Consider the following 23,655-nt stretch of genomic DNA (forward strand, 5'->3'; position numbering starts at 1 on the left):
CTGTTTAATAATACAGTAGTACCTCTAGATACGAGCTGCTCCACATGCGAGTATTCCAAGATACGAGCCACGAGGGGAGAGAAATTTCTTTTCGAGACCCGAGCTCAAATTCAGGATACGAGCCGAGCATCCACTAGGTGGCGCAAGAATCCTTGCTTCTGGTTATCTCGGAGGGGAAAAACAAAGTCTAAAGCTATTTGTTCCAGATACGAGTTGTTCGACATACGAGCTCTGTTCTGGAACGAATTAAACTCGTATCTAGAGGTACTACTGTATATTGTTAAATCATATCTCACAGACATGGAAGCTTTCAGAGATTGTTACTATCCCAAAGATGGATCAAGGTTTAAGAGAGCCTGGGTCCTACTGTCCTATCAGTTTGGCAAATCAAGATTATAAAATATTTATGAAAATATTGGCAAATAGACCAGAAAATATTTTACCAAAAATAATTGAAGAGAATCAATATGGATTTGTGAAGGGAAGGAAAATAAGTGAACTAATTAGAAATGTAATAAATGTAGGTATTCCGGTCTGGAGGAGACCGCAGCGGGATCTCTTCGGCAGCGCTCTGCCCCAAGATTCCTTCTACCCCTCCGAAGGTCGCAAATTTGCGATCGGATCGGGCTCAGATGGCCCGATCCCAGAACAGGGGGCTCCCCTCTGTCCGAGGAGCCGTCGCTGAAGCTCCGGAGGCAGCGGTTCGCCCCGCAGCTTCGGAGAAGGGAGAACCGATCTTCCTTGCTTAGGAAGATTCGGCCAGTGCATTCTCCCCACACCCAGCGGGAAGCAAGAAAAAGTTCAAGAAAGCGAAATTATTGCAATTTATCTGACTGAAAAGGAATACAACAGATAAAAAGACCTAAGGTAAAAAACTCTTTTTTCGTTTCATGTTCAAAAACAGAAGATTTGATCGCAGTGAAAGTTTCAAGTGAAAGTTTTTTTTTCAATAAGGCGAAGGTGAAAGTTTTTCTTTTGGATTCATCCGCAAATAACAGCCGAATCTAATTTTTTCACTTTCGTTTTTTCCATCTTGAACTTGAACTTTGGAACTTAAAAAATATTTTCCTTACTCTATGGATTAATAAAATAATTTAAATTCGATATGACTATATAGAAAATCTAAATTGCTAAAGGAAATTTGCAATGATGATTGGAATTCGTTTTTTTTAGATCGTTAAAATTATAGTGTTCCGGGCTTAAATTCTGACAGCGGAGGAACAGTTTTGCTGCCTTTCTTCTCACCTTGCTGATTTTTTACAATAACGAAATAACGCAATAATTAGAAAATAAATGGAAAATAAAAGGAACTGAAACATTAGATCACAAAGAGTTTATTCAACCTTTTTTTTGGATTATTTACTTTTGGATTAACGTATTTGGATTACTTGCTGATCGTTTTTGGATTATTTGCTGAGAATTTCCCAACATCTGCTTTGCTGTACGAAACTTAACCTGACTCCATCTAAGGATTTGCCTCTTTACTCCTGTCTTGAACTTGGAAAATAAGCAAACGAAAACTTTTAACTTGACTTTGCCTTTGAATTTGAAATTGGAACTAAATATAACTCTATCCCTTGATACTTGGATTTACAACCTTTACTTCCCAGCACAACTATTCGACTTATAAGAAGAATATAAGTATATAATACTGATATTTTGTTTTTTAGAATAACTATTTTCCTCCCTGGTCTCTTTTAGATTCCTTTCTTTTCTTTTTTTGTGCACTGCTATTTTTAAAAGAAAACTGATTTGAAACATATGCATTGTTAATAAACCTTGGTTTCCTGCTCTTTTTTAGTGGAATTAAAATACCACCTCCTTTCTTTTTCTCTCCCCTAGAATAATTTCCTCCACTCTTTTTCCTAATTTTCTCTTCTTCCCTCTCTCCCTCTCCTTTTTCTTTCCCATAATTTTTTCTTTCTATTTTTTTTTAATCTATTCTGTCCTTTTATCAGACTACTTCTTTTTAGCTCTTATTTCTTTCGTATTTTTAAAAGTTTTACACCTGATTTTTTTTGGTATTGCATATCTAAAGTTTCAAAAATAACAATATATTTTGAATTTTGTTAGTAATTGGATTGATATATATAGTTATATTTGAAGGGAATCTGTTAACAAGATAAATTGAACAGGTTTGGAATTTATAGGAATTCTTTTCCTTTTACTACATATAAATTGAAAGTAATTTTAAATTTTAAATAGTGGATTCAAATTTGATAATGTCAAGTACCTCAACCTTTGTTAAAACGGTCAAAAGACAAACTACAGCAACAATTCCTTCCCCACAAGGGTCACCGCATCCTTCCCCGTCGCACCAGGTGTTAACTATGCCTACCAAGGAGAAAGACAAAGACAAAACAATGCAGTCCAACTTTGCAACAATACAAGAAACCTTAAATACTTTGAAAGACTTTATGTTTAAATCTCAAGAAGATGCAACCCAACAACGAGAGGCTATAAAAGAGGACGCAACACAACAAAGAGAAGTTATAAAATCAGAGTTGGCAGAATTTAAAAAGGAGATGGCTGAATTGAAAGTTGACATGGGAGAGATGAAAGACCAGATAAAGGAGATGCAACAAACATTACAAGAAAGTGATGACCAAGTTAAAAAAGTTGAAGAGAAGTCTGATAAAACCGAAAAAAGAATGGACTACCTTGAAGGGAGAGCTGATGCAAGATATAGAAGATATGATGAATCAATCACTCAGTTGGAGATGCAACGTGCTTCGTATGGGCTAAGATTTCAGAATATAAAAGAGGAAAAAGATGAAGACTTAAAAATGACTATGGCTGAAACTATTGGAGGAATACTCCAAGAGGATCCCACAGCACTACTGAAAGAAATCGATGAAGTTTACAGAACTTCGAATAGCTACATTCGTCGCCACAATCTTCCGAGAGAGATACACATCAAGTTTACAAGGAAAGCTTTGCGAGATGACATACTCCACTGGTCAAGAAACTCCAAACTCCAACATCAAGGAAGTGAAATAAAAATATTAAAACAAGTTCCAAGAAGTGTCAGAGAAAGCAGAAGAGACTATCACTTCCTAACTAGGATTTTGATTAAAGAAAATATAACTTTCCGTTGGCTTATTCCACAAGGCCTATCTCTGACTTGGCGTTCTACAAGATACAAACTGGAAAATATAGATCAAGCCATGTACTTCTTTGAAAACAGTGGTATCAGCCATCTGGACTATACAACTAAACAACAAGCGGTCCAACAACAACCAGTACAACAGCAACCACGGGAAAAACCAGTAATCCAACCAGAAGAAGATCTGGGGGCTACTGCTCAGACAATAGAGCAGGACCAAGGTGCCAGAAGAGTTCAACCTCAGCGAGAAACCAAAAAACCTACTAAATGACAATAAGTAAAGATTTAAAAATCTTTTCTGTAAATGTCAATGGACTTAATGAACCAAGGAAAAGGAAACAAATCTTTTCTAAAATCAGAAATCAAAATGCTCAAATTGCAATATTACAAGAAGTGCATATTAAAAAAAATAACCAAAAATTACTGTTGAATCCCAAAATTGGAAAAATGTATGCTGCATTAGCAGATAAAAAAAAAAGAGGAGTAGTGATGTATGTTGAGAATTCTATAAATTCCAAACAAATATTTAAAGATAATGAGGGTAGAATATTGATTGTACAAGTTGATATTGAACCTAGACCTCTAGTTATTGTTTCTATCTATGCCCCTAATGAAGATCAAATGACATTTTATAAAAATCTACACCAAACAATAATAGAACTAGCTATTGAAAATGTATTAATAATTGGTGATTTTAATGCTATTGCGAACAGACAACTAGACCATTCAGGGGGGGGAGGTAACAATAAAAGGGAAAAAAGGAAAAAAACAAGAAGGAATTTGCTACCTAGTACTTTTCAAAAAATGAAAGCGGAACTATTATTAAATGATATCTGGAGGGAAAGATACCCTCACAAGAGACAATATACCTTCTACTCCAACCCCCACAAAATTTGGACAAGAATAGACATGGTATGGGCACCAAAAATTGTTGCAGAACAAATAAAAGAGGTCGAGATAGATGTCAATACATGGGCTGATCACAATCCAATAGTGGTCTCTATGAGAATGAATAATAAACAGAATAACTGGCGGATGAATAGAAACATTTTAAATGATAAGAAATATAAGGATTGGATTGAAAAAGAATTAAAAATATTTTTTGAAATTAATAAAAACTCAGACACTACTCCACAAAATTTATGGGATACAGTTAAAGCCTATATAAGAGGATTAACAATATCCTACACAGCAAAATATAACAAGGAAAACAAATTAAAGTATGTACAATTAATAAATGAATTAGAACAATTAGAATTTTTATCGCAGCAACATATTAAGAATAGAGATTTAAAAACAGAAATAAATGTAATTAAACATAAAATTAGAATCATAGAACAAAATCAGATAACTGAAAAAATTAAAAGAGCAAAGCAACACTATTTTGAACATGCAAACAAACCAGGCAGATGGCTAGCATATAAACTTAGAAAACAGAGACAATCAAAATTAATTAAAAAACTAGAAGACAAAGATGGTATAATAAAATATGATACAGAAGGAAAGGCAGACATTGTGTATAATTTTTATAAAGATCTATATGCAAAAGATAATATTAGCGAAGATGAAGTTTTTAACTATTTACAATCTTCAAAATTACCACAAATAACAGAGGACCAACAGGCCACCATGGATGGACCAATAACAATGGAAGAACTCCTAATAACAATCAAAAAACAGAAAAATAATAAGGCCACGGGCCCAGACGCCATACCGGCAGAATGGTATAAAATAGAAAATGAAACAATAAGAAATAACATGTTAGAAATCTTCAATCTATGTAGACTCGAGGGTAAAATTCCTAAATCTTGGTCAGAATCACTAACAACCTTAAAACACAAACCGGGCACAGACCCAGAAAAAATTAAAAATTACAGGCCTATATCATTATTAAATGTAGATTACAATATATTTATTGCTATTTATGCAGACAGACTTAAAAGAGTCATAAATGGAATAATACACCAAGATCAAAATGGGTTTCTACCAGGGAGACAAATTAAAAATAACCTCAGAACAGTTATAAACACACTAGAGTACTATGAACAATATCCAGGTAAGACAGCATCCTTAATGTTCTTAGATGCCCAAAAGGCCTTTGATAAAGTCAATTGGATATTTATAAAAATGCAATTAAATAAAATGAGATTTGGCCCAAAATTTGTTAATTTAATAGATACTATCTATTCAAAACAAACAACTAATATAATATTGAACAATAACCAACTACCAATACTTGAGATAAATAAGGGAGTTCGTCAAGGTTGCCCTATATCACCATTGCTATTTATTATGATTCTTGAAACTCTATAAATTAAAATAAGAGCAGATCCTAAAATAAAAGGTTTAACTGTAGGAGATGAAACTTATAAAGTCCAAGCCTTTGCAGATGACTTAACGTTTATAATTGAAGAACCGATAACAACAGTTCCCACATTACTGCAAGCTATTGAACAATATGGAAAGGTAGCAGGTTTAAAGATAAACAAAAGTAAAACACATTTTTTAACTAAAAATATGAGCAAAACACAAGAAACCAAATTAGAAAGCATTTCTGGAATAAAGATTGTTAAAAAAGTAAAATACCTAGGAATAAATATAACAGCGAAAACAATAACATTAAAAAATGATAACTATACAAAATTACTAACAGAAATTTAAAAAGATTTAGCAATGTGGAATAACCTGAAAATATCATTTCTAGGAAGAGTTGCAACAATTAAGATGAATATTTTACCCAAGGTCTTATTTCTCTTCCAGGTAATTCCAATAAATCCAGGGGGAATCTTTTTTAAAACTTTGACAAATCTAGTTAAAAAATTTATATGGCAAGGGAAAAAAGCAAGGATAAAAATAAATTGTCTAGAAGATATCAAAGAAAGAGGAGGATTTGGCCTTCCAAATTGGAAATTATACTACCAGGCTGCCGCATTAACATGGGTTAGAGATTGGATAACTCTAGAGAACAAAAGAATATTAAATCTAGAAGGACATGATCTTATGCTTGGATGGCACGCATTTATATGGTACGACAAGGAAAAAAACCACTCATATTTTAAAAGACATACATTAAGGAAGTATCTATTAGAGGTTTGGAAAGACATAAGGAAAAATCACTTTCTAAATATCCCAGAATGGCTTGCCCCCCTAGAAGCAATAACACATCCGAAGTCTATAAAAGACAAGAAAATATCTTTTAGATATAAAGAATTACTAAATGACCAGATGAAGTTAAAATCTAGGATTAAATTACAAGAAGAAGGGATAACAATAGACTGGTGGCATTACGCCCAGATTCGATCTAGATACCAGAAGGATAAAACTCTTTATATTTTTAATAAAAGTAAAAATTTGCTAAGTAATCTAATTACTACCAATCCAACAAAAATGATAGGTAAAATATATAAATTCCACATTGCTCATAAAAATATAGAGTTGACCTTAAAAGACACTATGATAAGATGGTGCAGAAATATTGGCAAGGAAATAAGACATAGACACATGGGAGAAAGTTTGGATTAATAACTGGAAAATGACCAAATCAGTCTCATTAAAAGAAAACCAAATTAAAATGTTCTACAGGTGGCATCTCCCACCAAATAGGATAGCAAAAATGTTTCCCAAAACATCCCCACTATGTTGGAAATGCAAGAATGAAATAGAAACCTACTACCATCAATGGTGGACATGTGGTAAAGCTAAAATATACTGGAAGATGATAGAGAAAATAATAAAAGAAATAGTAAAGCAAGATATAGAAAATACCCCGGAATTTTACCTATTAGGAATTACCAACCAGACTTATAAGAAAGAAATTCTTTACCTAATTATACACATACTAACTGCGGCTAGAATAACATATGCGCAAAATTGGAAGGGGGAAGAAATCCCCAAGGAAGAAGAAGTTATAGCCAAAATATTAGATTGCGCTGAAATGGATATGATGACAAGACGATTAAATGATCAAGAAGATACTAAATTTTATGAAACATGGAACAATGTTTATAAATGGATAGACAAGAAAAAATAAGATATACAAATTTATTTTTACTTAATCTTTTGTATTTGTTTTTACCTAGGTGATAACAATGTTAATATTAGTTTAAATGTATTTTTTGATGATTATGGTATAGTAGTTTATGTACAAGCAATATATTAAGAATTTTGGTTTATATACGTATAGTAGTTAAAATTAGTTTAAATGTATTGTTTGATGATTATGGTATATTAGTTTATGTATAAGCAATATATAAAGAACTTTGGTTTATACACGCATAGTAGTTAAAATTAGATTAAATGTATTGTTTGATGATTATGGCATATTAGTTTATGTATAAGCAACATATTAAGAACTTTACTTTATATATGCATAGTACTTAAGATTTTGAAAATTCTAACCCAAATTTACTAGACTTTTTAATATTCAACATATATTCAATTATGTATTCTTTTTCTGTATTTGAATCTATACTTTCAAGAGAAGCGGGGGAAATGCACCCCCACTTTATGTTTAATGTTTGTATGTGTGTCTGTTTATTTTAAGAAAAATTAATTAAAAAATTAAAAAAAAAAGAAATGTAATAAATGTAATGCACCATGCTACCATTATTAAAAGGAAATTGGGAATTTTGAAATTAGATGTTTATAAAGCTTTTGATAAAGTTAACCATAGCTATTTATATAAATTATGTAAGGAACTAAATACAGGGGATAAATTTTGTGAAACTATAAAAGAGATTTATAAAGGGAATGAAGCGTATATAAGGGTGAATGGACAAAGAATGCAGAGAATTAAAATATTAAATGGTACCAAGCAGGTATGTCCTTTATCTCCAAAGTTATTTGTAATAGCAATAGAGATATTAGCTAATAAGATAAGACAAGGTAACACTTGGGCAGGATATAAAATAGGAGAATTAGAAATGAAATTAAACTTATTTGCAGATGATGCAATTATATTGACCCAGACCCCGATGGAGATGATCAAAGGTATAAGAAATATTTTACAAGAGTTTAAACAGGAATAGGACTGTCGGTTAATATGGAAAAATCAGAGATTATGTGTTTAAATACAGGTCCGAGAGAACAGATAGAAATTAGGAAAGAATCAGGGTTGAAATTAGGATTAAAGAAAATTAAATATTTGGGAATTTGGTTATTGAGAAATCCAGCAAAAATTGAGGAGGTGAATTATAGACTAATATGGAGGAAAAGGTTGAAACAGATGAGGAGCTGGAAAGAGAAAAAGCTAAGGAGATTCTCTAAAATAAGAGCTTTGAAAATGATGACAGTTCCCAAAATGATGTACCTATTTCAGGTGCTGTCAGGGGGGCTATCAGCATTTCAGTTTAAAGAGTAGGATAAAAAACGTAATTATTGGATTGAAGAAGATAAGAGACCAAGAATAAGGAAAAAGTGGTTAATTGCAAACGAAAAAGAGGGGGAATAGGGAGTTCCTTGTTGGAGCTGTATAGGGAAGCATTTCAAATAAAAAGGTTAATGGAGTTGCAGTTATGTGAAAATAAATGGGTGAAATTGGAAAAACATATAAACAGGATGAAGAATAGAGAATTAATTTTTATAAAGTGGAATAGGAGCAACTTAGGTAAATTAATAGGTCCCATAAAAGGGACTATGGAAATTTGGAAAAAATGGCAGGGGAAAATAGGATTATATAAATCTAAACTGTCATCGCTTTATGTAATAAATAGAGATAATGAAACAATTTTTTTTAAAAAAAACAACTTTATTGATTTTCAGTAAAAAGACATACAAACTTACAAACATTTAAACAATTACTCCTCTTTTCTTGAAGTCAATTTTTAATACAGAAAAAAGGATAAAATCTTAAATCTTTAAGTCAAACTAATATTCTAATTGAAAAGAAGAATTTTGTTTGCATATTCTAATAAACATAAAGTTGAATTGATAAAAAAGAAAAACTAACAATAGCAACAACAAAAAATATCAATAACATTTGATTATATTCATACAGTTTTCGTTACCTTATTTTCAACTTTATTCTTATCTATCCATCTATAAACTTTATCCCAAATAATATAAAAGTCAGATTCTTCTTGATCGTTCAGCCTTCTTGTCATCATATCCATCTCTGCACAATCCAATTTTTTTTTAACTACATCCTCTTTTTTGGGGATATCTTCCCCTTTCCAATTTTGTGCATAAACTATCCTGGTGGTTGTTAAAATATGTACAACCAGAAAAAAATTATCTTTTTTATATTTCTGTTTAGCTATGCCTAAAAGATAAAATTCAGGGGATTTTTCTATTTCATATAATGTAATCTCTTTTATCATTTTTTCTATCATTCTCCAGTATGTCCGCACTTTATTACATGTCCACCATTGATGATAATAATCTATTTCATTTTTACATTTCCAACAATTTGGGGAGGTATTTGGATACATCTTAGCAATTCTATTCAGTGGGAGATGCCATCGGTAAAACATCTTAATTTGGTTTTCTTTTAAAGAGACAGAGTTTGTCATCTTCCAATTTGTTATCCAAACTTTCTCCCAGGTCTCTAGATCAAATTATTTGCCAACATTTTTACACCAAGTTATCATGTTGTCTTTGAGAGTCAAGTCTATATTTTTATGTTCAATCATATATTTATATGCTTTCCCAATTAATTTATTTGAATTTGTAGTCAATAAACTACTCAAAAAGTTTTTACTTTTGTTAAATATATATACTTTGCTATATTTTTGAAACTTCGACTGTATCTGTATATATTGCCCCCAAACTATTTTATTTTTTAAAATATATTTTATTAATTTTTTAAAATAGACAAAACTGACAAACATACATTTAACATAAAAATGGGGTTGTATCTACCCCGCTTATTCTAGAAGTAAAATTTCAATACAGAAAAAGAGTACATTTTAAAAATACTTAAATTCAACTTATTACTTTAGATGAAAAGAAGAAATTTGTTTTACCTTATATAATAAATTTTCATACATAAACTAAATCTAACATAACTCTTAAATCATAACAATGTTAATTCTAACATAAATCTTAAATCATATCACTGCTAATATAATTCTCTTATTTATTTCTTATTTTAATATTTCTTCTTATTTATCCATATATACACTTTATTCCATATCTCATAATATTCTGTTTCTTCTTGGTCATTTAACCGTCTTGTCATCATATCCATTTCAGCGCAATCTAATATTTTTTTAATAACTTCCTCTTCTTTGGGGATATTTTCCCCTTTCCAATTTTGCGCATATATTATCCTGGCCGTGGTCAAAATATGAATAACTAAGTGTAAAATTTCTTTCTTGTATCTCTGATTAGTTATACCCGGTAAATAAAATTCCGGGGTTATTTCTATCTCCTGTTTTACCACCAATCTATTTTAAATCCTTCCTCTTGAAGTTTATCTCTTGTTTTTAAATTCATTTGTTCATCAAGTAATTGTTTATACTTTGGTATTTTCCTATCCGATATGAGATTAGGATGGGATATCGCCTCTAGTGGGGACATCCAGTCTGGTACATTTAAAAAGTGATCTTTCTTAATATCTTTCCATACTTCTAGTAAATAGTTTCTTATTGTATGTCTTTTAAAATATGAATGTGTTTTTTCTTTGTCATACCAGAGGAAAGCATGCCATCCAAGCATCAGATCATGCCCTTCCAGAGCTAATATTCTTCTATTTTCTAAGGTTATCCATTCCTTAATCCAAGTTAGTGCAGCTGCTTTATAGTAAAATTTCCAATTAGGTAGAGCAAATCCACCTCTTTCTTTTATATCTTCTAAAATACTTAACTTTATTCTCGCCTTCTTGCCCTGCCACAGAAATTTTTTAACAATTGTTGTTAAGTCTTTAAAAAATCCCCCCCCCCCGGGTTTATAGGTATTACTTGAAACAAAAACAGTATCTTTGGTAGAACATTCATCTTAATAGTTGCTATTCTTCCCATGAAAGATATTTTCAGGTTATTCCATATTTCTAGATCTTTTTTAATTTCTTCAATTACTTTAATATAATTGTCATTTTTTAATGATATCGTTTTGGCTGTGATCCATATTCCTAAATACTTTACTTTTTAAACTATCTTCATATCTGAAATAATTTCTAGTCTTCTTTCCTGCATTTTTGTCATATTTTTAACTATAAGTTGTGTCTTATTTTTATTAATTTTTAAGCCAGCTACCTTACCATACTCTTCTATTGTAGCTATCAAGATTGGTAACGTTGTCAATGGATTTTCAATTATAAAAGTCATATCATCAGCATATGCTTGTATTTTATATGATTCTTTCCTAATGGTCATTCTTTGTATTTTATTTGCCCTAATCTTAATTAGTAATACTTCGAGGGATAAAATAAACAATGAAGGTGAGATCGAACATCCTTGTCTAACTCCTTTAAAGATTTCAAATTTTTCCAATTGTTCATTATTTAGTATAATTTTCGTTGTCTGTTTAGAATATATGGCATCAATCAGGTTCACAAATTTAGTACCGAATCTCATTTGGTTCAGTTGCATTTTAATGAATGTCCAGTCCACGTTATCAAACACTTTTTTAGCATCCAAAAACATCAAGGACATCTGTTTCTCTGGATGTTGCTCATAATATTCCAATGAATTAATAACCATTCTAAGATTATTTTTAATTTGCCTACCCGGTAAGAATCCATTTTGGTCCTGATGTATTATCTCTTCTAAGATCTTTTTTAATCTTTCTGCATAAATTGAGGTAAATATTTTATAGTCTACATTTAATAATGATATAGGTCTATAATTTTGTATTTTATCTTTATCTGTCCCAGCCTTATGGATTAACGTTATTGACGAGTTGGACCATGATTTTGGTATTTTACCATCCATAACAATCTCATTAAAAATTTCCAACATGTTATTTATTATTACATCGCTTTCTATTTTATACCATTCCGCCAGGATAGCGTACGGCCCTGTAGCTTTATTATTCTTATGTTTTTTAATAGTTATCTGCAGTTCTTGTATTGTAATTAAACTATCTAACCTTGCTTGTTGTCCTTCTGTTAGTTGTGGTAAATCTGATGAATTTAAATACCTAAAGATCTCATCTTCTTTAATATCTTCTTTCTTATATAGTTCTTTGTAAAAGTCTTGTACTATTTTTGCTTTTTCCTCACTTCTATATTTTTTGATACCTTTGTCATCTACCAGTTCTTTAATTATTTCTGATTGTCTATACTTTCTTAGTTTATATGCGAGCCATCTTCCTGGTTTGTTAGCATGTTCAAAATACTGCTGTTTGGCCCTTTTAATCTTTTCTGCTATTCGCTTTTGTTCAATAAGTTTTATTTTATGCTTAGTTAAATCCATTTTTCTCTTAATCTCGTAGTCTTTAGTATTGTGTTGAAATACTAGCTCAAGTTGTTTCAACTCACTAGTCAATTGTTCATATTCTATCCTTTGTTCTTTATTTTTCTTTGCTGTATAAGAGATCGTTAATCCTCTAATATATGCTTTAGCTGTATCCCACAAATTTTGAAAGGTCTCTGAATTTTTATTACATTTAAAAAAGATTCCGAATTCTTTTTCTATCCATTCTTTATATTGTTTATCTCTTGTAATATTCCTATTCATCTGCCAATTTGTCTGTCTCTTTTTATTCTTCTAATATATCACTATAGGACTGTGGTCAGCCCAAGTATTAGTATCGATCTCAGTTTCTCTAATTTGTTCTGCAGTTGTTTTAGAAGCCCAGGCCATATCTATTCTAGTCCAAATTTTATGGGGATTCGAGTAGAATGTGTATTGCCTTGTTGAAGGATGTCTTTCCCTCCAAATATTGTTTAATAATAACTCTGATCTCATTTTCTGAAAAGTAGTAGGTAAGATACTTTTCTTTTTCTTTTCTTTTTCCTTCCCTGAATGATCTAGTAACCTCTCCGAGATGGCATTGAAGTGCCCAATTATTATCATATTTTCAATATTTAGTTCATTTATTTTTTGGTGTAGTTGTTTGTAAAAGTTCATTTGGTTTTCATTCGGGGCATAAATGGAAACAATAACAAGGGGTTTTGTATCAGTATTTACCTGTACAATTAAAATTCTTCCCTCCTGATCTGCATATAATTGTTTGGAGTTTATTGAATTTTCAACGTATATTGCGATACCTCTTTTTTTTTGGTTCGCCAAACTTGTATACGTATTCCCAATTTTAGAATTTAGTAATAATTTTCTATTTGTCTTCTTAATGTGTACGTCTTGTAAAATTACAATTTGTGCTTTTTGTTTTTTGAGTTTAGAAAATATTTGATTCCTTTTCCTCGGTTCATTAAGTCCATTTACGTTTACTGAGAAGATTTTCAAATCTCCTGGTACTATCATTTGTAATATTGCTTGGGATCTTTAGATTCGCGCTGCGGTTGTTTTCTACGTGCTCCTTGCTCCTCCTCACTCCCCTGTGCGGTGCTGCTCGCTTCCTTTTCTTCTTCTCTCCTTATGGTCATTGCTCTGCTTGGTTGCTCGAGGTTACGAATTCCACTTGTTTCATAAAATTTTCTAGCTTGTTCAATGTTTTCTATTTTCACTCTTTCTGCCTGCCAGTACAGAGAAAGTCCCTCAGGTACAAGCCAAAATTCTTTAATTAGAATTTTGGTTAAAAAATAGTAGTCCCTCCTGCTTTCTCTCACTCTCCTTGGGACTTGCTTCAGTATAGTTATTTCTTTTCCTTTGTCTTGTAATTTTTCATTTCTTGTCCATCTCAAAATGTCATCTCTTATGGTCTTTCTCACAAATTTGATATGTACCTCTCTCGATAGGTTATTCCTTCGAACATAGCTAGTTTGGACTCTGAAGACTTCATCTATCTCTTTTGATAGTTCTGTAGGGTCCATCTGTAGAATGCCTCCGATTATTTCCGCCATCTTAGTTTGTAAATCTTCTTCTTTTTCTTCAGTTATGTTCTGGAATCTCAGACCATAGGAAGAACGTTGTATTTCTAGATGTGTGATGGATTCATCATATCTTTTTTTAAAAGAGTCTGTTTTGCCTTCATAGGCATCCATTCTTTGTTCAACTTTATCAATCTTTGCTTCAGCGTTCTTAATTCTTTGTTCATTTATTTTAGTGTCTGTTGTATTTCATCCATTTTCTCATCCACTTCTTTCATCTTCGCTTTCATCTCACCTGTATCCGCTTTCATCTCACCAGTGTCTACTTTTAATTCTGCAATTTCAGCCTTTAAATCTTCACGTTGTTGATTAGCATCATTTTGCGATTTTAACATAAAGTCCTTCATTGCATTTAACGTTTCTTGAATCGTCTGAAGTGATGGTTGTGCTTGTGCTTTCTCTTTTTCTTTAGCAGACATACTTGCGGTTGCGCTTTGATATACAGGTGATGCCAAAGGAGAAACTTGTGGAGATATTGAGGAAGTTAATGTTTGCTTCTTAATTGTCTTTGTATATGTGGAAGTACTCGACATCGTATTTTAAAATCTTATTTTAAGAAATTTACTAAAATCCAATAAACTCCAAGTCAGTTAAAAATTTCATAAATTGATACTGAATTAATTACTAATCACCTTAGTTATAAAAAATTTCTACACCAATGATTCAACCAAAGTGGAATCTTAAAATCTAATTTTAAAATCTATAAGTACAGTATTCAAACCAAAATACTAAAGAAATAGTCAAAGAGGAAAAAAGAAGAGAAAAAAAGAAAGAAAAAAAAGAAAGAACAACAGCTTATTTTGTACTTATCAATCAATATACTTATTACTCACTACACAGTAAATTTAAAAAAAAACAAAGAGGCAAATATATCTTAAATACTCAATAAAATTTAGAGAGAAAGAAATAAATTGTTCTCTCTAACACTCCCTTAGTTAATTTTCTTAAATCACCTTTTTAAATTTTTAAATTTATAGCAAAATGATTATCAAATTTTATACAGAAAAAAAAAGGAAAGTATATTGAAAGGACAATTAAGAATCAGAAAGACACCACGTCAAAGGGAGGGGAAGAAAAGGAGGTTATTAGCAATTCATTATTTTGATAATAATACAATAATACAATCTCCCAATCAGTATATTATAAAGAGCCAAAGGAAAAAAAGGAGAAAAACTAATATATCAATATTATACTTATACCAGAATAAAGAGGGTCTCTTGTTAATTACGAATTGAATATGAGAATTCTCTTTTAAAGTCCATCGATCTCCAAATTATGATGTTGTAAATTAGTCCCGGGGGAGGAAAAAGAAAAATATACTCCAAAATCCAAAGTGAAAAAAGAGAATAAACACAGATAATCCTTCAAATCGAATGTAATGTTTATTGTTGTAATATTTATAGTCCAATCCAATAGTCAGTCTGTGTTGAAGTAATTACTTGTAATCCGATCTTAAATTGTAATCCAATAAATCCGTTTTAAGAAAATAACCCCCCGAGTGACATAAATGGTAGATAAAGGGAAAAGACAAAGAAAAACTTTTCCCTTTTTCCTCTTGCCTTCAAACAAAAATACTGATAAAATCAAAAATATTTCAAATTCATTAAGAGTAGAAGTAACTATGCAATGAGCAGAAACGTCAAACTGTAGGGAAATTCATTAATTCGCCAGTTTCATTTAAATTTTTCTTTTAATTCTTTGATTCTCTCCAGAAAGAAAAAGAAAAGAAGACTTCATTTGTAATCCTTCCGCTGTAGAAAAAAGAGCTTAAGTTTCTAGCTTCATTTCTTCTTACAGCCTTCCGAAAATCAAAAAACGTAAAATCTTAAAGTCTTGAGTTCTCACCCCCTCGAAGCCTCTACAGGGATGGATTTTATTCTTTCTGGTCTTTTAATCTTGAAAAATTAATTTTCCTTCTAATAATCAAAGAAACGAAATTGTAAAGAAACTAGTTCCGGACGCAAAGCCTTGTTGGCATATGGATATGATTCTTTCCTTTACAAACTTTCCTTTTTGCCTTCTATTATGCAATTTATCTTGTTCTCCCTTCCATAAAAAAAAGACTGTTGTATAGATGAAATTGTACCTTAGATTCTCCTTTTTTGATGACTCATTTTTCCTGCGATGTTGGAATTAAATTTGTTTCTTCTCTTTGTTCTTCTCGCTTCCCACTGGTGTGGTCAGGCTGCTATGGCCGATACCTCCTGGAAGGCTCGGTTTCCGCACTCCAAAGCCGCAGGGTGATCCTGTCCACTTCAGGACCTCGGCGACGGCCCCTCGAGGACAGGGGACCCCCTTTTCTAGGATCGGTCCATCCGGGCCCAATCCGATCGCTGGGGGGTACCTTTGGAGGGGTAGAAGGATCTTCGGAGACAGAGCCCTGTCCCAAAGCCTCCGCGGCAGCCCCGGTCCAGACCGGAAGTCAATGAAACAAATTTAAATAGGGTTATAGGAGAGTTGAAGGGAAGAGAGATACCTAAGATAGAACAGTTATATGAGAAGGATGGCAGGCCAAGTAGAAACCGTACAGAATGGTGGTTGGGTAAGGGAAGATGGCTACAAATAAATGCAATATGTAAATATCTCAATGAAAGGGAGAATAAAGAAGCAGTATTGAGGGAGGAGACAGTGTTAGAGAAAATAATAAGAGAAAAAGTGAAGGTATAAAGGCGCAAGCTACCAATATATATAAGATGCTAGGGCAGTCAGATGGGGATACGATCCAAGGACTGACTAAATGGTGGCAAAATGAGATACAAGTAGAGGTACAAGAGATGGAAAATACAGTGGTACCTCGTGATATGAACCCCTTGTGATACGAACCCATCGTAATACGAACCCGGGGTTCGGAAATTTTTTGCCTCTTCTTACGAACTTTTTTCGGCTTACGAACTCCGCAAAATGGCGCTCCACTGGATGCTGCCGCCTGGCTGTCACCTTTTAAAACAGCCGGGGGGCTTCTCGACGTTCTCCCGAACCCAAACCCGAACCCAAACTTTTCGGGTTCGGGTTCGGGAGGCCGCCGAGAAGTGCCGCCGCCCGGCTGTCATCTTGTGAAACAGCCGGGGGGCTTGGCGTTCTCCTGAACCCGAACCCAGAGGTTTGGATTCGAGAGGCCGCCGAGAAGCGCCCGGCTGTTTTAGAAGGTTACAGCCGGGTGGCGCCGCTCGGCGGAGCACTGTTTTTGCGATCAGCAGCGACGTTTTCGGCCGATCTGGAGGCTGAAAAGGAGGTGGGGAATCCCAATAGGGAATTCCATGGGCGGAGCTTTGACGTCACGAGCTCCGACTATAAGTTTTGCCACAAAAACTGGAAAAATTTATTGACTCCATTATAAGTCGAGAGTGGAAATTGCAGCAGCTACTGGTAACTTATAAAAATGGAAACCAATAAAATTGCATCTATTGAGGCATCAGTAGATTAAATGTTTTAGAATATTTATTTCAAAGAAAACCAGTAAACTAGGTCTGTAAGTTTAAAAGAGGGTAAACAGGTATATGTCCCAAGGCAGGTATAGGCAAAAAAAAAAGCAAGTACTTACCTCAATCCCCCACTGTTCCTGCTGGTTTGGTTTAGGGTTAGGATACTTGGCCTCTCCTTGCCTCAAAGAGATACAATTTCCCTCTCTATTTACTATTACTGAACATCCAAAATATACTATTTAATTCTATGTATATATGCCATATGTATATTACATACACATATATTACATATATGTATATTACACACAGGCACACAAAAATATACCGTACATTATTTACTATATAAACTGTATATGTATATTTACAGAGAGCGAGAGGGAGGGAGCTCTTGTAAAATTATATACATTCAGCCTCACTTACTGTAATAGGAAAAACAAACCCAGAGTCCACTTTCTGCCACACATTTAACCATAACTAGAACATTACACATGCCTTCAGATGTACCAGTACTTCCCTAGCTTGTACATCACTGTTAGAGCTAGGAAATGTCATGGATTGGGTAAAATGTGGTGATTCTCACTTAACAAAGCTTTTGTTTAACAACCACAATTTTGGGCTCAATTGTGGTCATAGGTCTTTCTTTCTTTCTGTCTCTCCTTCCTTCCTTCCTTCCTTCCTCCATCCCCCTTTCTTTTTCTGTCTGCCTATCATCCTTCCTTTTTCTTTCCTTCTTCCATCCTTTTCCTCTCTCCTTTCCTTTTTTGTTTGATTTCCTTCCTACCTACCATCTTTCTTTGTCTCTCTTCCTTCCTACCATCTTTTTTTCTTTCTTTCTGTCTTCCTTCTTTCCTAACTCCTTCCTTCTTTCCCTCCCTCCCTCCCTCCGTCCCTCCTTCCTTGCCGCCCAACTCCAACAGGACTCTGGGTGGCTCACAACAATCACAACAACTAAAAAGCAATATAAAATGTAACAACAATACAACAGCATTTAGCATAAAATGCATAAATAACCCTTAAAATGCCTTGACACTGGCAATGAGTAAAATGCCAAGTGTATAAGACAGGGACTTTGAGACAGAGGAGGAGGCACCTCCTCTGCCTGCCCTGGGATTCCTTGCTGCAATCCCAGCTTCTCAGCTTTTTTTAAAAAATGAACATTTAGGATTGCAGCAATGGATTTTTCCAATAGAAAATTACCGGAATGGGCGATGGGGTGGGTGTCCTCTGAAATGGCCAGAGCAAGGGGCGGATGGGAGCGTGTGGTCCTCACCAGCTACCCATCTGCCAGGACTTCACTTTCTGCCTGCCCTGTGCCAAGGCTCCTGCCAGGTGAAAAACTTTTGCCAGACTGCATGACCCTCCTCGTCTTGTTCCGCGCCCTCAGTGGGAAGGGGCTGGCTCGGTGGAAAAGCAGCGAGCCATTCCCTCCCGACATTCCCTTCCCTCACTCACTCGCCTTTATTTTGCCGACTTGGCTGCCTTTTCATACTACTATTCCCGCGACCAACTCCGCGGGTGCCCGCCCCCTTTGCCCACACTTCCCTCCCGGTGCCTCTTGAAAGTTGCAGTCCTTTCGAGGGGGTCTTTGTGACATAATCACCTTCTTTTGGCGATTGCTGCCTGCTTGGAACCCCCATCACCATCAGGTTGCAATTTCCTTTCCTACAGCGAAGAGAGGCGGCACCTTCCTGAAGCGCTCGGTTAAGTGGCTAGGGGAAGGCAGGGCAGTTGCCGCCTCTTTCGAGCTGAACGAAATGCAGACGATTGCCTTTCCCTCAGCCGCTTCCCAGAGATCACTTTGGGACATCACTCCGGGTGCGCCTGCCTCTCCTACAGCGGAGAGAGGCGGCAAATGGCCAGCCCCGCCCCCAGCCGCTTAACCAAACGTTTCGAGAAGATGCCGCCTCTCTTCACTGTAGGAAAGGCAGGCGCACCCGAAGCCTGCGGGGAAGCGGCTGCAGGAGGTGCGGGGCAATTGCCGCCTCTCCCGAAGCAACATCCCTAAGTGGTCTCCGGGAAGCAGCTGAGGGAAAGCCAGTCGTCTGCCTTTCCTTCAGCTCAAAAGAGGCGGCAACTGCCCCATCTTCCCCCAGCCGCTTAACTTGAAGCGCTCGGTTAAGCAGCTGGGGGAAGGCGGGGCAGTTGCCACCTCTTTTGAGCTGAAGGAAATGCAGGCAACTGCCTTTCCCTCAGCCGCTCCCTGGAGACTGCTTTGGGACATCGCTTCGGGTGCACCTGCCTTTCCTACAGCGAAGAGAGGCGGCACCGTCCCGAAGCGCTTGGTTAAGCAGCTGGGGGAAGGGCTGGCCAGTTGCCACCTCTCTCCGCTATAGGAGAGGCAGGCGCACCCGAAGCGATGTCCCAAAGCGGTCTCCGGAAAGCGGCTGAGGGAAAGGCAGTCATCTGCCTTTCCTTCAGCTCGAAAGAGGCAGAAACTGCCCCGCCATCCCCCAGTGCTTAACCTGAAACGCTCGGTTAAGCGGCTGGGGGAAGGTGGGGCAGTTGCCGCCTCTTTCAAGCTAAAGGAAGGGCAGACAATTGCCTTTCCCTCAGCCGCTTCCCAGAGACCGCTTTGGGATATTACTTCGGGAGAGGCGGCAATTGCCCCTCCCCTCCCGCAGCCGCTTCCCCACGTGCTTCGGGTGCGCCTGCCTTTCCTGCAGTGGAGAGAGGCAGCAACTGGCCAGCCCTTCCCCCAGCCGTTTAACCGAGCGCTTCAGGAAAGTGCTGCCTCTCTCCGCTGTAGGAAAGGCAGGCGCACCTGAAGTGCGCGGGGAAGTGGCTGCAATCGTCTACCTTTCCTTCAGCTCCAGAGAGGCGGCAACTGCTCCGCCTTCCCTCAGCTGCTTCCCGGAGACCACTTTGGGACATCGCTTCGGGAGAGGCAACAACTGCCCCGTGCCTCCCCACAACCGCTTCCCCGCGCGCTTCGGGAGCGCCTGCCATTCCTGCAGTGGAGAGAGGCGGCATCTGCTCTGTGCCTCCCGTGGCCACTTCCCCAAGAGCGCTTCAGGAGCACCTGCCTTTCGTGAGCTGTAATGGCCCGCCCCTACACAGCTCGCTTGCCCAAGCTGCCAATTCTTTCCGGTCTCCCGTGGCCACCCGCTGCTCTAAACTGGAGTCCGACAGCGCTCGAGCCATCACAGCACCTGAGCGCCATCAGTGACTCGAGTATAAGCCGAGGAGCATTTTTTCAGCCCATTTTTTGGGCTGAAAAACTCGACTTATACTCGAGTATATACAGTAATAGATTTTGGTTTTGTTTTATTATTAATTTCTTTTAATAAAAAAGAAGGGAATTTTTTTTCCTATTAATTAGGAAAAAGTTGTATAAAAGTTTTTTGTTTCTTTTAAGAAGAATGTATAAGGAGGAGTAGGCATGATGGCCTATCTGGATTTGTAAGAGGATAATGATATTAATTGAAGTATAAAATAACAGAATAACATAGTGGGAAGGGACCTTATTCTGCCCCAGCACCGAGCCCCAAATAATTACGCAATAAGTTGTCTTTGGTGACATCTGTGAAAAAAATCAGGCGCTCAGGCATGAAAATTAATTTATTAATTTATTGGTTTATTGATGTATCGATGTATTTATTTATTTATTTATTTATTGGTTTATTGATGTATTGATTTATTGATTTTGACTTCTATGCCACCCAGTCTCAAAGGAACTGCCACTCAGATACTATACTTTTCTGCCCACACCGAAAATATTAGAGGGAACATTGCTGAGAGGTCAAGAAGCACCAAGATAGAGGAATGACCTCCATCTTGAGCGCTCCAGAGATCATCCATCAGAGTGACCCAAGCAGTTTCTGTGCTGTAGTCAGATCTGAAGCCTGATTGAAAAGAATGTAAAGTGATGCTGGAGGTCCAGTAGCTCCAAATCTGACCGAACACTACTAAGAGCCTTTATTCGGTCTTATTTAGTGGCAATACTGTCGGCAAAATATTTGCATTTTTCCACACTTTTATTGCATCCACTGACTCATACCCAGCCACCCTTTTTAGGGTGACTCACTCCCTCCTTCAGGTGGAGGGAGCAGAGGAGCCCTTGCAGGGCAGAGCTGAGGAATTTGTACAGTTTCTTCCAGGTAAAATGACTCAGATTCGGATGGACTTGGACTCTGATTGGGCAATGCAGGCAGAGATAACGGGCGAATCTACAATACAGTACAGTGATACTTCGTCTTACGAACCCTCATCATACGAACTTTTCAAGATACGAACCCGGGGTTTAAGATTTCTTTGCCTCGTCTTAAAAATCCTTTCCGTCTTACGAACCTGAGCCCGAGTCCATGGGCTCTCTTACTGTGCATGTGCTCTCTGACTGCTGTAGGGATTCCCCTCCCTTGTCACTGTCACCGCAGGGATTTTCCATTTGATTACGGGATGATGGGGAGAGCCATGTCTGAACCTGGAGCCTGCTTAGGAGCCGCCGCCTGCTCGGAGAAGTTGCAGCCGCCACTGCTACTGCAGCCACTGCGAAGCGGCTGTAAAAATGCTTTCTCTGGATTGCTGCCAGGCCGAAGCGCCTGGGGTTTTCCCTTTGCTTTCCAGCGGCTGGGCAAGATCCCCCCTCCTCCTTCTTCTCCGGGGACAGACACGTGCTCCCTTTTGTCTCCCCGGCCAAAGAAGCTTCTCCTCCCTCCATTTGATTCTCGGCAGCCCCGTCCTTGAGAAACTGCTCTGAGTCATCCTCCCCCCTCTTGCCCAGAAGAAAGAGAAAGAAAAGGAGAAAGAGTTGAAGGGAAAGAGAGGGGGGAGTATGTGTGTGTTTGAGTGTGTGTGTGTGTGTGAGAGAGAGAGAGAGAGAGTGAGTGAGTGCCCGAGGACAAGAGAGCAGGTGAGGGACTGGTGAACATGGGTTTCTTTCTTTATTTCTCCCCCCTTCAACCTTCTCCTCAGAAGCTTCCTCCCATATGTGCCTCATGCAGCTTCGCAGCCTCCTGTTTCCCTGGAGGGGTTTGTGTGTGGATGGGGGGGAGCTTCCCTGTCTTTTCCGGTGCTGTTGCCCCCCCCCCTTCGACTGAGCGTGTTTTCATGGTGTGCTGGGCTGGCAATGGGCTGGCCCTCACGAAACCCAGGTGGGGGCTATCTATCTATCTATCTACCTATCTATCTATATATCTATCTATCCATCCATCTATGTATCTATCCATCCATTATCTATCTATCTATCTATCCATTATCTATCTATATTCATCTATCCATCCATCCATTATCTATCTATCCATCCATTATCTATCTATCTATCTATCTATCTATCTATCTATCCATCAATTATCTATCTATCTATCCATCCATCCATCCATCTATCTATCCATTATCTATCTTTCTATCTATCTATCTATCTATCTATCTAGCCATCCATCCATCCACCCATCTATCTATCCATTATCTACCTACCTACTTACCTACCTACCTACCTACTTATCTATCTATCCATCTATCTATCTATCTACCCACCCATCCACCCATCCATCCATTTATCCATCCATCCATCCATCCATCTAGAAGCTTGCCTGAGAAGAGAAGGGAAACAGTTGCCAGTCCTGGATACGTAAACAAAAGTTGGGGGGGGGGACTTTCCCCTGGGATAGGGACGAAGTAACCAGGCAGCTTTGGGTATCATTGTAAAGGAGAGGCAGTCAGCCACTCTCTCTCTCTCTCTCTCTCTCTCACACACACACACACACACACACACACACACACACACATTCCCCCCTCTCTTTCTCTTCCTCTTTCTCCTCCCCTTTCTCTTTCTGATGGGCAAGGGGGAGGTCTTGGAGCGCGTAGAAGCCACATAGACTTGCCCAGCTGCTGAGGATCAAACTGTTTTCATTGGATGGGTGGGGGGCTTCCCTATCTTTTCCGGAGCTGTTGCCTGGCAATGGGCTGGCCCTCACGAAACCCGGGTGGGGGCTTTCTTTCTCTCTCTCTCTCTCTATCCATCATCTATCTATCTATCTATCTATTCATCCATCCATCTATCCATTATCTATTTATCTATCTATCCATTATCTATCTATCTATCTATCTATCTATCCATCCATCCATCCATCTATCCATTATCAATCTTTCTATTTATCTATCTATATCTATCTATCCATTATCTATCTATCTATCTATCTATCTATCCATCCATCCATCCATCCTCTATCTATCTATCCATCTATCCATTATCTATCTAC

General features: G+C 36.7%; 1 protein-coding gene across 2 annotated transcripts in view; it reads right to left on the minus strand.

The window, feature by feature from the left end:
• Positions 1-23,655, minus strand: part of GABARAPL1 (GABA type A receptor associated protein like 1) — a 304,763-nt gene that overhangs the window by 112,554 nt on the left and 168,554 nt on the right. The gene's annotated exons all lie outside the window — the stretch shown is intronic.

Source organism: Erythrolamprus reginae, chromosome 2 (assembly GCF_031021105.1).
Source record: "Erythrolamprus reginae isolate rEryReg1 chromosome 2, rEryReg1.hap1, whole genome shotgun sequence".
Taxonomy (NCBI): domain Eukaryota; kingdom Metazoa; phylum Chordata; class Lepidosauria; order Squamata; family Dipsadidae; genus Erythrolamprus; species Erythrolamprus reginae.